We start from the raw sequence: 17,416 nt of genomic DNA on the forward strand, positions 1-17,416 counted from the left end.
GAGCATATAATTTATCGATTTGGTATTCCCCAAGCCATTACAACCGATCAAGGTTCAATCTTCGTGTCCGATGAGTTTGTTCAGTTTGCCGAAAGCATGAGTATCAAATTGTTGAATTCTTCACCATATTATGCACAAGCTAATGGGCAAGCCGAGGCATCTAACAAGAGTTTGATCAAATTGATTAAGAGAAAGATTTTTGATTATCCTCGGCAGTGGCATACTCGATTGGCCGAAGCGTTGTGGTCTTATCGGATGGCTTGTCGTGGATTGATCCAAGTCCCTCCTTATAAGCTTGTTTATGGACATGAGGCTGTTTTACCATGGGAAGTTAGAATCGGCTCAAGAAGAACGGAGTTGCAAAATGATTTGACAGCCGATGAATATTATAATCTCATAGCCGATGAAAGGGAAGACTTGGTTCAATCTAGATTGCGAGCCCTTGCAAAGGTTACCAAGGATAAGGAACGAGTTGCTCAACATTACAACAAGAAGGGGGTGCCCAAGACTTTTTCGGATGGTGAACTTGTATAGAAGTTGATTTTGCCGATTGGGACTCAGGATAGTAAATTTGGCAAGTGGTCACCGAATTGGGAAGGACCGTTCCAAATCTATAAGGTTGTATCTAGGGGATCTTACATGTTGCAAGGACTCGATGGAGAAGTTTATGGACGAGCGCTAAATGTAAAATATTTGAAGAAATATTACTCAAGTGTTTGGGTTAATGCATGATCGGCTGGTGTTGCCGATACATTATAGCCGATGTATTCACATCGCCTTGAGATGGCCGATGTTATATCGCCCTTAGTTGTTTTCATATTGTAATCGGTTATGGTTTGCCGATGTACAATGGCTGATATTGTTATATCGCCCTTAGTACAAATTATAATTTTATCAATGCTTTTGACATTGTAAAATTAGGGGGGCACATATATGAAAAATTGCAAATTTTTGAGCAAAAAATATGGAGTTATATTGAATCGGCATAAAGGTTATCAAGATGAGTTAGATAAAGAGCTAGAGTTTCTTAGCCGATTACAAAATTTCCTAAGATCTATTACACAAGATATCACTGAGACAAGTAGCGCTGGATAGCCGATATAGCTCTTTGCCTAATTTGTTCTACTTCTTCAATGGCTTGGGCATCTTGAGCATCGGTTTCAGAGATGAATCTTAGGGACTTGGTCATATCAGCGACATTCTTGATAGCCGATTTCAGCCTTGCCTTTTGTTCTTCGACAGATTGTGGGAGATCGACTAGCTTCTTGTGTTCCAGATCCAGATCGGCATTGCATTCTTGGAGTTGTGCCAAGAGCTCAATCTTCCGAGCTTCAAGCCGATCAATATTAGACCTGATCGGGCCTTCAGATAGTTGATCAAGTTTGGACTTTTCTTCATGCACGAGTTGCCGATTGGCTTGGATGGTAGCTTCAATCTCTTTGCGTTCTCGGCGTTCGGCTAGTTTCTGCTTGGCTTTCTCCAGCTTGAATTGATGCTGTTCAAGATAAGTAGCTGGAGTAAGGACATTGGCTAGTTCTTCAGGAATTAGAGCTTGAACTTCGTGTAGCCGGGTCCTAATTGATCCACAGTCGACCACCAAGCTGCCTAGAGAAGATGCCTCTAGCCGATGAGAGATATCTTCAAGAGTTTTCTTCACATCATCGGATAAGGGGGCTAAGGCTTTGCTTGTGGTATCCTCTTCTGTCTCATCAAAGTAGTCCTTGATGTCAATAGAGAATAGATCGGCTAAGACCCGTAAGAACAATTTCAAGAGAGTTAGGAGCTAAATAGACATAGCCGATCTAAGTTCTTGTATCAAAGGGAAACTTACTGGGATAGCAGGAGCGGCTGGTTGTTCTTCTTCCTCAACGCGGTGACTCCCTATAGCCGATGGAGTTTGGTCACTGGATGATTGCTGTACAGGGGGAGAAGGAGGAGGAGGCTAAAAAGAGACAAGTATTAGATAAGATCGGATGAGATCAACTGCTGAAAGAATTAAGAACATCTTATTGGTGGAGCCGGTTTGAGAGTTGGTGCTGCCGATTTCTTCTTAACAGCAATTCTCTTTTTCTGCAAAGACAAGATTAATAAGTAATCGGCTGAAGATAAAATGGTTATAAAAGGGAATCAGGGAATGGTACTTACCCTCGAGAAATGAGCTGGGGCAGAAGGAGTTGAAGGGGTTTGATTGGGTGAAGCCGATGGTGTTTTATCTGTATCACTTACTTCGGCTGCGGCTTGATCAACATCTTCTCCGATTTCCTCTTCATCCAAAGCTTGTTCAATGGATGGATCAAGGGCAGGCAGATCATCGGTTGGCTTGGGTTTCTGTTTTTTGGCCTTCTTCTTGAGAGCCAGAACCGATGGATCAATTGCTGGCACTTTGGTTTTCCTTTTCCTGCCTGCATCGGCTGGTTCTCTCATCTGCCCTTGGAGCAGACTTACGGTCTTAGGGGCATGATAGCCGATAACTGGAGGGGTTAGTCCACCACCATTGGGCAATAAGCCTGGGGTATACTATATATCTCTGCCACTGTTGCTTTGGTGTGGATGGGAAGATTCTGTTGTCTGTAGGATAAAGGGAAAAGTTGGTTTAAGATTCAAGTTGGTTAACAAGTTATGCAAATGAAATAAGCAAAGTAAGGATGTACCTGAGGGACAACATCAGGGAATAGATCTGTCATATACATAGAGGCCGACTGATGGAATAGATGCTGCTTCCATTCTCCCCACCATCTATCAAAATTTCTGCTCCTGAATCTTGCTAGTTCTATATTCTCAATGCTGCCCAAGGGAGGACCTTGGATGTTGAGTAGCCGATCCATCATCAGGGTTGATGAAATTTCTCCGCGGCATTGAATTTTGTCAGCAAAGAACAAGCCGATGGGGAGTTGGCAAATTCCAAATTGCCTGGCCGAATTCTTTGGGTGATAGAATTCATAGGAGACTTGAATGTTTCTCCCTTGATGAATACCGACAGGAAGAATGCATGGGCTGATTGCAGCTGAGAAGACTTCTCTAGACTTTTGGAATCTCTCATGATTGATGTCTTTGAATCTAAAGTCCAATGGGAGATCCAAATGCACTGAGTCTTCATAAGGAAACCAAACTCGAGCATCTTTCTGAAAACCTTCATAGAAGCTGCAGAACCAATCCTTGAGCAATTCGGCTCTTAATTTTGCTCCTGCATCGGCTGGTGTGGATGCATATTCTCCATATGACATGCATCTGCGATGGGTGCGGTCTTCTTTATCATCTTCTACAATCGGCTCCAGTCTTGGGAATTCGGCTTCTGTCACAAATGGCCGATTGACGACTGTCATGACCATCAGGTTGAGCCAAGACTGTAGCAGCCACCATGGTCCACCTGCTCCAACCACTGAGCCGACGACTATCTTGGCCGATGCATTGTTCAGCATTTGGTATAAGTAGCCGAGGAGGATCTTGCCTAGAGGAAATTCTCTTTTTGATTCCAGAGCCTCGGCTGCAAACTGGCAGTTGGTTGTACGACCACAACTAGATCCACAGAAAAGGAACTTTTCTAGCCACATGAGCAAAAAGGCCACATGTTCTCGAGGAGTAACAGATCCTTGGCCCATATATGCCGCCACATAACCAGACCAACCACCTATGCTCTTGGTCCTAAAGTCGTATTGATTATTGGTGTTCAGACTCATAGGGTTAGCCGATGAGGTCACATCTAGACCAATGATCATGGTGATATCAATCAGAGTTGGGGTCATCGGACCTTGGTTGAACAGAAAAGCGTTGATGGTATTGGACCAGAAGTACGTGGCGGCAGCCATTAAGGGTTCATCCTTAGCCGAATTTGCTATGGTGAGGGCGAGTGCTTGGCCGATTCCAATCTCGTCCTAGTGAGTTTGCTTGTTAGCCGATACACGCTTGTACCATGTGGTCCAGCTTTTCTCAGGGGAAGTTTTTTCTAGAGATGGCCAAGACTTGAAGGTGTTCTTCCAATGACCTAGATTAGGGTTGGCCAATCTGAAAGGGATTCTATTGGTTTCGCCAATGATGAAATTAGTGGGTCGACATCGCCGATCGGACCAAGGAAATAATGTCTCTCGTGCGATAGACTTGGGATTGTGACCAGATTGGAAAGATGCTAATAATCCAAAAGGGACAGAGGAGAAGAAAACAAGATGAGATGGGCACATACATCAGCATATTCGACTGATGGCGCGGCAGACGGGCTGGCGGAGGTCGACATCGCTGCAGGCGGAAATTTGGACGGAGAAGAGATCGCCTGGAAATCGCTTTGTGCATCGAGGGGGTCGCCGGAGAGAGAGAGGACGGAGTTTGCTTCGGCAGTGAAAATGGAGGAAACGGTGTGAGATTTCTCGGGGACAACGGTTAGTATTTAAAGCGCTGAATAACAGTCGGAAAATGGCAAGCACGATATTCTCTCGGAGTCGACGTATGACAAATCCGAAACATTATCCAATATTCCGGACTTGGGGGGCATGTGTTAACGACCAAATTTGGTAATCCAAGGATCGGATGTGAAGGAGGAATCGAGACGGAGTTCAAGATAGAGATTGTCCCAGAAACAGAGTAAGGATCGGCTAAGGTCCGAATCGGCTACGACCAAGATCGGCAGAGTTCGAGTCGGACGGGATTAGCCGATTGAGCCAAGTCCGACAATATGACACAACACACGTTCAATACAATCTCGGCGCATCACCACCCTTTTTATTTTCGTTTTGTTTCGACGAGTTCTTGCTTTCGGGTTGAGCTGCAACGGTTACGATCTTCAAGAAGAGGTAAAACTTGTTATGGCGGCTTGCGTTCTCGAGATTAGTGCTTCCATCTTCATGACACTCTAATCTTGTTTATGTAATTCGTCGAGTTATCATATATCTTACATAATCTCTGGCAATATCGCTATCTAACCTACAATCGGCTAACATCTGTCAGTAGAAGGCAGCCGATTAGGTTAAATATCGATATTGACTTAGATTATATAAGATATCCATCACTCTATGACACATCCAACGGCTTGATTGTCTAGATGTTGTCCTTCTTTTCATACTTATAGCTGCATCAGTTGAGTTTGATCTTATGAGTCGTGATTAGAATCTCAAATCTCTAGCCTGTCTTTGGTTGCCGATTAGGGTAGTATCGGAGTTTCAGCTGATCTTACCTAACTTAACTATATTCATCTTATATGCTTTACTGATATGTTAAATCTGCCCTTTATGTTAAGATCTTGTTGCGTTAAAAGTATATTAGGCTTTCTGTTTGATATATTCTACTTGCATTAATATCTTAATATAGAGTGGTATCGGAGTATTAGCCGATACATGCTAGATCTATCTGATCGGCTATGCTATGTACATATATAGTCTCATTATTAATATATATTTCGATTTAAGTGATTTATACTATCTCGGCATAGCGACCGATCTATCCCAATCACAAGGATTGCGTATTGTTAATATCTACAGCCGATCGAGTAGATTTAGTATATCCGACATAAGGATTGTGTATTGTTAATATCTACAGCCGATCGAGTAGATTTAATTCTGTCTTACTTATTAATGACTGCCGATCGATGCATATATGACATCGGCTCAAAGATAAATGATATGTCATCGGCATTTAGCCGATCGGCGTTTATGGATTTAATCGCGGTTTCTTTGTCTTTGTTTCTTATTGATTGCAGGATCAAATTAATTGGCACGCTCACACACCCAAAGGCAAGTTTTGGACCTGCACTAGAGTTAAGCAGATCTCCCAGGCCTCGTGTTTTTACATCAACAAAACCCAAATTCATCCCTACAGCCCCACATCCATACAGCACATTCGCATTCATATTTCACATTCACATCCACATTCTACATTCCACATTCCACATCCACATCACATTTCACATTCACATTTCACAATTCACATTCACATTCACATTCACATTCATCACAACAAATAAAAACCTACAAGCCATTCATCACAACATATAAAAACCTACAAGCCTAAGTCAAAATTCGTAAATCCAAACTCAAAATATATATCCTAAACATTTGCATATAAATCCTAAACATTTGCATATATATCCTAACTCAAAATATGCGTAGTTTAAAATTCCTAAGTCAAAAGATTGTAAGTCTAAATTTTTAGGTCGAAAAATTCCTATGTCTAGATTATGAACATTAATATGAAAAATTCCTAAGTCTGCAATATTTAAGAATTCATAAGTGCAAAAATATAAATGCGATTGTATTTTACCTCCAACATGGGGTGAGCCTATGATTTTAAGAGTTTCTCATCCTCAAGTCATCGAGCATGTAATAGAAAACATAGAATAGAATCCATAATAATAGCAAATATTCAAATGCATTACACATAAAGTACACTTCCATAGTTCATGCATAAACACTAATTAAATACATTTTTTTCACATAAATCTAGCTAGTAGGTTTTTTTTTCCTAGGAGCTAATTTCTTCGCGGCTTGGTGCCGAGGGGGAGGGGCAGAAGATTGCACTCGTTGTGGGGCCTTGTTGATGTTGTATTCGCCACGACATGATGACGGATGAACCCGCAAAACTCGTCAGTGAGAGCTTTGAAGACGTGTGGTAGAATTTCACTTGTATCGAGACCCAATTTCTGCAACGCAAGGATGGAAGCACGTAGAAATTTACTTAGTACTTAAATAGAATTGCTCAATGTTATGACTTAGGTACCTGAAGCATGTCATACCTCAGCATTGCGGTGATTGTATCCATCCTCTACAAAATATAGCATGTACCGCATGACGTAGAATCCACAGAGGTCGATGGCCTCTGGTTGACGAAGGATATATTTATGTTCGAAGATCCGAAATTCAGTTGCATCAATCTTGCATCTCCCATACGATCTTCCGGACCTACAGTACTTCTTATATGCCCTATTTAGTGCACTGAAAATAGTTTGGTACTTGTCTATCCCTCTCCTCAGGCTATCATATATGCAAATTGAACTATCGTCGATGTTGATTACGAGGAGGATCCAATGATGGCTACACATAGTGACAATTTATCAATAACTTGATATGGGTCGAGGGGCAAACATAACTGGAAATCGATGATAGTGACTTACTGAGAAAGGTAAGGAAATAAAATGTGGTCACATCCATTAAGTTTGGCGAGGGCATCAAAGAGATAGCGGTCAATTTCAGCTTCGGATGTGCATTGCTTGTCAAAGTTTACAACGGCTGGGTCTAGAAAAGCTATCTTATGGTTCATGGATCTAACCTGATAAGAGCAATGCCCGCAAAAGGAGAACACAGTTGAGAATTACTGAGTACGTAGAATGCTATGGATTAAGAACGACAAGATATCAAAGGACTCAAAATGACCACAATTGCAGGAGGCAGATATCGAATTCCCTTCTTTGGTACAACTGGAAGAGTTCCTTAAATTCTACAAAGCATGTATTACTGGGGTGGTGAAAATCCACATCAGTGTAGTAGGCACCGAACATCCCGACCCCCTTTTTTGGCCTCCTCCAAATACCATTCATGCAGCCAATGCGCTTGAGTTCCTAAGGATTCAATTTCCGTGTCAAGCACCATCGGTTGACCAAGTTGGAATCGCAGTACAATCGGGGCCTCTTCAAGTTCATCTAGATTGTCTAGGCTTTTCAAACCAGCTGACTTGCAGAAATCAACTTCCTTGGACGCTTTCTCTTCAAGGTACAACTCCCTACTGAGCTTGCATATCTTTTTTGCCAAGAATTCTCCAGAAGTCCGATATAGGCTTCTTAGGTGACTTCGGTGGTGCGCACTTGATGAAATGCTCGATGACATTCGGAGGAATTGGAATCTTTGGTTCCTCGAGCTTCTTAGGACCAAAAAGTGAAGTGATGCTGGCATTGATTGTCTTCTTAGGCAGCGATGTTGTTGGCTTTGACACTAAGTATGAATTGGAATGTGTGAGTCACTATTTGCTTGATGGAACAGACATCTGTGATGCACTTGGTGTTCGGGTCTTTTTTCTGAGTGGGGGTGGACTTGTGGACTTCTCCGGACGATGTGGTTCATTAGGTGTGTTTTCACGAGGTGGACTGAAGGTCCTCTGTCGAGGCGGAGAAGGAGCTAGATTTGCACCTCGTCCGTTTGAAGGGCTGGAAGCACCGTCGCCTGGATCCCCTGCCCCATCGTTCAACGTGATAACGATGTAGCGTTTGGGCCATATGATCAGGTTGTGAAGAGCAGCGCCCAGAGTGTCAACCCCTTCCTCCGGAGGAAACTGTAGCACATAACCTCTGTATTGGCTTGGCACGTCTTCCACTTCAACCCTTGAGTGGCCTACAGGCAATGGAACACCATGTATTGTTTGCCCTGCACATATTGGATGTGCCACACCGCGTGCAATCTCCTGAGTAATGTTGCTTTGAAGAGGGACATGGAGCACGCACGGCATATGTGTTGTTATGTCGTCCACAACATAACGTGATGTGTCCTGTTCTGGAGGGGGGTTATCCGCGGACGCGCAAGTGCTCCGTTTGGCACCTGGGTTAACCACTTGGTCACCAGCTTGCCCCTGTTGTCTTGGTAACCCATTGGGAAACAGCACTGCAAGTTGTTCCTTTACCTGACGGGCCACCTCTAATCTCATACGTTTGGCCTCCTCTTCTCTCATGGGTCTTCTTGGATGGGCCCGATACATGTGTGCATCATCTGGGAACCCTTCCTTTCATGGAACGGAACCAACGCCTCTCGTGCGTCCAGGGTGCTCTTTCATCCCCAGTGCCAATGTGAACTCATCTTTTTCTCTTACTGGCACATATTTACCCTGTCTCGCCAAGGAAACAGCCTCGGTGATCTTTTCTTTCAGCTCTTGCTATCGAGGTCCCAGTGCAACCAACTCCCCTGAATCCGATAGTTGAGCCTTCCTGGCGTACGCGTAGTGCTTTGTCCGGGTCCCCCATCCATCTATCTCAACAACTATACCTGCTTGGCACAGTTGTTCCTCCTTCTCTTCCCATTTGGGGATATTCTTAGCATATCTGCTCGGCCCAAGTCGGTGAGGAAGCTTGTTCAACGCGGAGTTGGCCTTGTTTAGGGTGCTCACTTCTCTTGCCTCTTGAGATGTTTTCCAGTTCACAAACTCATCCCATTAATCTGTCAACTTCTGATACCTGGGTTTCTCAAAATCCAGGGTCCGGTTGCGTTGGACCAACTTCGCGTTCAAGTCAGTCCTCCACTTTCTGAATAATGTGCTCATCTTCGATAAGGCTCCCTTCTTTGCTAGCTCTTCTTGGCCTTTTGGAAAGGTGAATGTCAGCTTCAACTTTCGCCAACATTCTTCCTTCAGGTTATGTGGCACCGTCCAGTCGAGTTGTGTTACATCATTTGTTTTCCAATGTCTATACTTGATGGGAATGAAATCCTTGACGATACATCCACACGCCCTACCATAGGGAGTTACTGCCGTCGATGGTTCGTGTGGCCACCCAGTTTCAGTGAGCACTGTCACAACGTAGTGACCATCCGGCATCGAGCTAGGACCCCTAGGCTACCTCCCATATGAGACGGTTGAATCCTGGCCCGAACCACCAGTGGAAGTGCCAACCTCCTTGGAAATTGCAAATTCGATTAGTTCGAATGGTCCATTAGAGTTGGAATTTGCTAATGCACTATTGCGTGAAATATACGTCGAAATTACCTCGCTGCCTTCGGAATGCTCTTGATTTAAGTTTAAGAATGCGCTAGGGCTGGCATTATGTTCACCCTCAGATCCGGAGCTAGCGAATTCTTCGTGTTCCATCTAGTCATCATCGAGCATAATAACATTACTAATGTTGAAAAATAACATGGTCTAAAGGTGTAAGATATTTTGTGCTCTCGGAACTGCTACAAGCACAAAACAGGAATATATTTGCTCTCAGATGGCGGGTTGCCAACTTAATGGCCTCCTCGCCAAAATATGGCAGGCTGCCAATTGCACGGCCTCCATGCCATGGTGTACTAGGTCGTCATCGATTATGTGTGGCAGTATAAACAGAGACGAGAATAAAGGGCAATTCAAAAATAGTGAACAAAAGAGAATAAGGGAGAGAGCGTGTGGATAAGAGAGATAGAGGGTGAAGTGGGTAAGTGGTTGGCCGGGTAATTAAATAGTAGGAGATAGGTGCCGGTTTTATACCCTAATCCGGCACAATTCACAAATCACACAAATAAATGAAATACTGCCACACATAATCTCCCATCATATGAATTTCATCATCGAGCAGCAAGTTATATTCACATGGGGAGTTTGGAAAGATTGGGTAAATGTTCAGATGTGCATTCCAAGATATACTTTTCCTTTACCAAACAAGAAATGAGGATGATGGATCATGGAAACAGAACCTAAGGGCATGAACATATTAATACTAGTAATATAACCTAAGTAAGCAAGTAAGCAACCTAAGTAAGCAACATTTTAAATCAGCAGCAGCATAAAAAAAAGCTATTAGCAATCCAGGGAGCATGCTCATATAAGTATTGGCTCACACGAAAAACTGTACTCTTATCATAATACCATAGATCTGATCAACTGTATGAGATCATACAAAATACTGGTAATATGTAAGACGGATGCTCTCCTAGTGTCCTGACAAAAAATTGCAGGCCAGCATTGTTACAGAACAAAGTGGCCTTAACTTTAGTGAGTTTATGATTAAAATTTAGACAATTCTGATCAACTAGGCAAAATTTTAAATTTGAAACAATAGGAAAATAAGTGTACTCTCCATCTCCATCCCAAAATATAGTAACAGATTAGACACTGCCTATTACTACATTACAATAGCGTGTCGATTCAGTAAATAGGCAACTGCATCAAAAATCACCCTGGGAAACCATGCTAGGCCATGCACAGTGAGAAACGACTGTCCTAAAATATTAATATTTAGCATAATCGACAGATGTAGTATTGTATCCAGGTATTAGTATTTAGCATAATCGACAGTGGAAGTATTGTATCTAGATAATATCCAGGTGCACCCCCATAATCGACAGAGGTAGTACTTAGCATATTCATGTCTCAGACCCATAATCGACAGAGGTAGTACGTAGCATATTCATGTCTCAGATCACACACATGAGCAAATTTTGCTAAGGGGAGGAGGGAAGAAGAAGAGGATGGATGGGGGGAGAGGGGTGTACCTCTGCGTCGGGCCGTCGTTGCCGCCTCCACCTTCGCCTTGCCGCTGCCCCTCTTCACCTCGCCGTCGCACCGTGCCGCTGCAATCGAAATCAGAATCAAAATTCTTGTCTTCCTCCCCTCCCTTTCCTTGCATCCCCTCCGACAACAGCAGCAAGAATCCTCCTCACCGAGGAAGGAGGGCGTGGAGGCGGAGGTCGAGGAGGCTTGGAAGGAGGAGGAGGATGGGCTTAACGCAGCCGCCGCTCACCTCCTCCTCGCCACCGCACGCTGTCGAGCCGTCCTCACCGCTGCGTCAAGCCGCCGCACCGCCGCGCGCCGTCGAGCCCTCCTCGCCGCTCGCCTCCTCCTCGCCACCGCACCGCAGCCGACGACGACCTGGAGGGCGCCGCGCCGAGAGAAGGGATAAGGGAGAAGGGATGAGAGAGAGAGTGAGGGATATTTAAGTAAAGGAGATGGTACCGGTTCTAACACAAATAGGTGCCGGTTCTATCATTAAATTCGGCACATTTGACTATTGGAACAATTTTTTTTCTTAAAAAAATTACGGGCAAAAACATCATTCAATTTTTTTTATAATAAGTAGAGATAAGCGTGTTATATAAATGTAACTTTATACAGTATTAATTATAAATTACAATTTCTTTCTTAAATTTAAGTTTCACTATAAAATAGGCCTATTACTTAATATGTTCAAAAAAGAGTATAAAGGGCAAAAAAAAAGAAATTAAATATTAGACCGCACAAAATATGTTCCAAGTTTTTGCTGATTTAAATCAAATGGTTGCCATACAAATCCGTAGAATGAAGTTAGAAATTAATTCAAACCCTAACTACTATCCCTTCCGCATGATCGGACCGTACATACAACGCTTGGTCATTCTCTTCAGCAGTTGCCTCGTTTTCCGTCTCGATATCAATTGTGGGTAGCGGTGGCTCATCGGGCTGATCGTAGTCATCTTCGTCAATGATATTCTCCATTCCGACAATACTTCGCTTGCCTTCTAATACAACATGACATGGCCTCATGAGTGATGGGTCCTTAATATAGAATATTTACTTAACGGACTTTGCAAGCACGAATGGTTCATCTTCGTAGCCAACATCATTGAGGTCAACGATGATCGTTCCATGCTTGTCAATCTTCAAACCCCTTGGAATTTTGACCCATTTGCATTGGAATAGAGGGACTTTGAGGGCTCCGTAATCTAACTCCTAGATTGACTCTATGAAACCGTAATAAGTCTGCTTATTGCCGCCTCATCGTAGGCATCGATGCGCACAGCACTGTTTTGATTTGTACTCTTGTTGTCCTGAGTCTTGGTGTAAAAGGTATACCCGTTCATATCATAGCCCTGGTACATGTGGATTGTGTTGGATGGCCCCCGAGATAATGAAAAAAGGGCACCATCGATGTCTGCAGTTGTCAGGTACTCCATCAACCATTTCCCGAATTGAAGTTTATGCATCTTCGCAAGCCATGCTGCTCCTTTCCTGGGATTGTCTCTGCGGAGTACATCCAAGTGCATGTGCACGTACGGAGACACCAAAGCTGACTGTCGTAACACTGCAAAATGGGCGTGTCTTATGGTTTGTCGATCAGGGGTGAAAATTCTCCTGTGACCTAATGTTCCCTTTCCAAGCATCCTACCCTCATGACGAGGCACAGGAACACCGATAGGTTGTAGATCCATGTAATCTATACAGAATTCGACCACCTCCTCTATTGCATAACTGTCACACCCAGAAATTCTCGAACCAGAATTTCTAAGCTGAATGTGCATTAAATCCCTGTCCAGGACCAGCCAGGGTACACAAATGACAATTGTTGACATACAGACCCACGTCTTACAAAAATATAAAAGATTACAAATGCAGCGGGAAAGATTAAAGCGAGCTAAACCGGGAAGCTTGACTTCAGCAGCGGGCGACGCCACTCCACAGGCAAACCTTGACGGCAGCGACGAAACCAACCTCTCTGAGACGGCTCTAACTAAGAAGAACTTCAACTCTGGTGTGGGGGAAAAGAGAGCAAGACTGAGTACTACCCACTGTACTCAGCAAGTCATACCGGAAGAGGAGGTATGATGCAGGATATAACCAAAGGAAGCTAGGGGTTCTTTTGCATAAAGCAGGCATTTCAAAGCAGTAGTTGAAAGCAGTAAAACAGCTGTAGTAATTAATCAATATTAACCAATCACTGTCCAACGCTACACCACGTTGCAACAGGCCCAACCAACCACCTGAACTACACCAGTTCATTAAGCTAAACTAGGGGTGAGACTAATCACGGTGAATCTGGTTGATCGCCCATAACCGCGGGCACGGCTATTCGAATAGTTTTACTCTGGCCAGAGGTGTACAACTGTACCCACAAGACACGATTCCACACATGTCGCCATGCCCCGAAGTATCACCATGATACTGCAAAGGGTGAAATCGTGACAAGACCCTCCACATAACCCTCCCCTAACCATCCACACCACGCTAAGGTTTCACCCCCACCCCTCAAAAGGCAGTGGGCGGTCCCCTCTTGCGCCGCAGTGAATCCGGCAGCTGGACAACCGGACACCCCGGCCGACCCAACTCCATCACGCCCACCCTCGCCACCGGTGCCTAGGAAAGGGTCGAGCTATACTTCAGATCAAGCAGTTACCCACTCCCGCTTGTGGTAAGCACGGTAAGTCTCCCAGGGTTTCCCATGAACCGGTCCTTAACTGCCATGGGTGCGACCAGCAAAACCATGCACTCACAGCCCGCCATTCAGAATATTTTAATTAACTGACACCCTTGCGGTGGCACCAATCTAAAGCTATGCCAATAGACAAAGTCTATGTAATAATGTGATCCCTTTTTGTGTACTAGTTGAGCTAAGCATGGCTAAGCATTTCCTAAACCAACATCTAATCATTTTGATACCCAGGTTATCAATGGCATATGGTAAACAATAAATGGCTGAGTAATAGGACCCATCCCACATGACATTGTAAAAGAATGCAACATTTAATAGAAATGCAGGGTGTTTGTAAATTGGGTACAATATGATCAAATGTAAAGCATGACTTGCCTTGCTCTCGAACTGATGAGACCTCAGCAACGTCTTCGAGAAACCGCGGATCGACGAAACGGCCGAAACCCACGCGACAAACAAAGCACACAAGCAAAACATGCTATAAGACTACTGAAACAGGAAACAAAACCATTTTTAATGGATTCTTTGCATTTTTCTTGATTTACTGAGACTTGAATGGACTTAAACGGAGCTCGGATGAATTACTTATGAATTTTAGAAGATAAACTGTGTTTTTACTAATAAAGAAAAAGTCCTTAATTAATTATTGCGCAATAATACCCAGGGCTGACGTCATCCAAGGGGGGCGCCGACAGGTGGGGCCCATGGGTCAGCGGCTCAAAGGGGAGAGGAAGGGGGCGCCGGCATGTGGGCCCCACGGGCAGTGGCTCAAGGTGGCCGGTCTACCGTAGACCGGGACCACGCGGGTGGTCCACCGCCGGTCCACGGGACCGACGGTCCGGATCGGCCGGGAGGCCGATCGGACGGCACGGCAGCGGCTAGGCACGGCTTCAAAACCGACCGGCCGGCCATGGCAACCGGCTGTGACGCGCACGGTCGCCGGCGACGGCAATCGGCGGCGCGGGAAGCAACGGCGGACGGGGTACAGGACGGCGGCGTCGACCGAAGGTGACGGCGAGCGCGTGGAGAGAGGCGGCGCAAACGAGAGAGAGGGGAAGAGGGAGGAGGGGAGGATCCTCACCGGCGAGTATGGCGGCCGGGGCGGAGGATGAAGGTGGCGGCGACGACCTGGCGATGAGGAGGGGCGGACGGGTGGCGGCGGCACCTACGGAGGGTGTTGAGAAGGATTAGGAGTAGAGAGAGTGACCACGGCGGCCACCATTGTTGGCCGGAGACGAAGGAGAATGGATAGCTCACCGGCGTGCGAGGAGAACCGGGCTCCGGTGGGGTTTAGCGGAAATCGAGCGGCGGCCGAGGTGGCTCACGCGGCGGCAATGCTAATGGCGGCGGCGGCTTGGCGCGGCGGCGGCTCTAGCGGCTGCGGCGCGCGACCGGAGGTGGCGGCAAGCGGCGGCGCTAGTGGCGAGCGGCGCGCGACCGGTAGGAGGCACGGGAAAGCGCGGCGAAAAGGGGAAAAGGGAGAGGGAGATGCGGGAAAGCTTTATAGGGGCTCGAGAGGGGCGGACATGGCCGGGAAACCCCCCGATTTGGCCAGCGACGTGGGGGAAGAGAGAGAAAGTGGGGGGGATTCAAATCGAATCCCGCCCATTTGCGGGCGCGCGTGCGGGCGGGAATGGCGGGGAGGGCGGCGACGTGGGGACGCGGAGTGGGGGTGCGGCGTGGAGCGGAGAAGGCGGCGGCGCGGACGGTTTCGGCGGCGGTTGCCGTCGTGGGGCGGGCGGCTGGAGGAAGGGGACGACCTGACAGGTGGGCCCCACCTGTCAGCGTCCCGGAGAGAGGGGAAAGGGGAACGGGCCGGCCCAAAGGAAGGAGGCCGAGCGCGTGGAGAGAGTGAGCCGACGGCCCAATAGAGAAAAAAGAAGGAAAAGAAAAAGAAAAAGAAGAAAGGATTTTTCCTGGGATTTAAAATTGCATTTTGGTGATTTTTAATTGGTTAAAATTATTTCCAAGGCTCTGAAAATTCCACTAAAAATCTTGTTAATGCATTGGAGCATGGGGTACTCAAGAAAAATTCCACACGCTATTTCCGATTATTAATTGCATTTATTAACTAGGGATTTAGCTCTAGGTTAATTAAGATAATTTCTTCGGGCAATTTATTTAACCAATTTTTAAAGCAAGAAAAAGGGGAAACTTCAGGGTGTGACAATAACCCTCGACGATGCTGCCTTCGGGTCTTGATCTATTCCTGACATATTTCTTTATGATGCCCATAAACCTCTCGAAAGCCCACATGCTATGCAGATATGCTGGACCTAAGATCTTTACTTGTTCCACAAGATGAACAATCAGATGCACCATGATATCGAAGAAAGAAAGAGGGAACAACATCTCCAGCTGGCAAAAGTTGAGAATCGCGTCCTCCTGAAGCTTGCCCAATGAAGCCGGATCGATAACCTTTTGGTTTATCGCATTGAAGAACTGGCACAACTTGATGATTGGGTCTTGGACCTTTTCTAGAAGGATACCCTAATTGCGACCGGTAGCAGTTGCGTCATAAGAACATGGCAGTCATGTGACTTCATTCCAACCAACCTCTTATCTTTCATGCTAACCAGTCTCTTAATGTTCGCACAGTAACCGGATGGGACTTTGACACCCCACATGCATTCCAACATACTCGTTTTTTCTGCAGCACTAAGAGTGTAGCATGCCGGAGATAGGTAATAGCGGTCATTTCCTCTGTCCTGAGGATGCAGCTCTTTCCTGATGCCCATGTCTTTGAGATCTTTCCGTGCTTGCGAAGTGTCTTTCATCTTGCCAGGTGTGTTCAACAATACCCCGAGCACGCCTTGGCACACGTTCTTCTCCACGTGCATCACGTGCATCACATCGATCGCATGACGAATATCCAGGTCTTCCCAATATGGCAAGTCCCAAAAGACAGACTTCTTTTTGAATAGAGGGGTCTCACCGCTCGATGTGGATGCACATGTGCTTCCGCTCCCTTGCATACCGGGCATTACTCCAAATCTGCAAATTCACCACGATACAGAATGCAATCATTTAGACAAGCGTGAATTTTCTGTATGTCAAGACTAAGGGGACATGTAACTTTTTTGGGTTGGTACGTCGATTCTGGCAAGACATTGTCTGTAGGAAGAATTTCTTTCAAGAGCTCTAGCAACTCATGAAGCTCTTATCAGACCATCCGTTGCTCGCCTTCAAGTGAAGCAGCGATAGGACCACTTGGAGCTTGCTGTGCTCTGCCTTACATCCATTGTAAATTGGAGTTTTGGAGTCCTTCACCATGGTTGTGAACTTGTGATATTCCCTATCATCAGTGTCAAATCTCTCCCCGTCGCGCAACATCTGATCTAGATTAGGTTCACCGTGATCGACACATGTTTGGTCCTCCTCCTCCTCGTAGCCTACATCCGCATCATGCCCATGACAGTTGCCAGCACTTCCCTCACCTTGATTCTCCTCGCTAAGGAAATTGTCCATAAAACCCCTTGTAAGGATATGTGAATGGACCCGCTGAGCTGGAAGTTGTCTGTCTTTCTTACAATCATGGCATGGACACCAAATATATTCTGGTGCATCGACTAAGTTTGT

At 45.6% G+C, this 17,416-nt stretch overlaps 1 pseudogene; it reads right to left on the minus strand.

Moving 5' to 3' along the window:
• Window positions 1–8,016: 8,016 nt before the first annotated feature.
• On the minus strand, window positions 8,017–8,983 carry LOC112939080 (uncharacterized; annotated as a pseudogene).
• Between the last annotated feature and the right edge of the window lie 8,433 nt (window positions 8,984–17,416).

This window comes from Oryza sativa, chromosome 5 (assembly GCF_034140825.1).
Source record: "Oryza sativa Japonica Group chromosome 5, ASM3414082v1".
Taxonomy (NCBI): domain Eukaryota; kingdom Viridiplantae; phylum Streptophyta; class Magnoliopsida; order Poales; family Poaceae; genus Oryza; species Oryza sativa.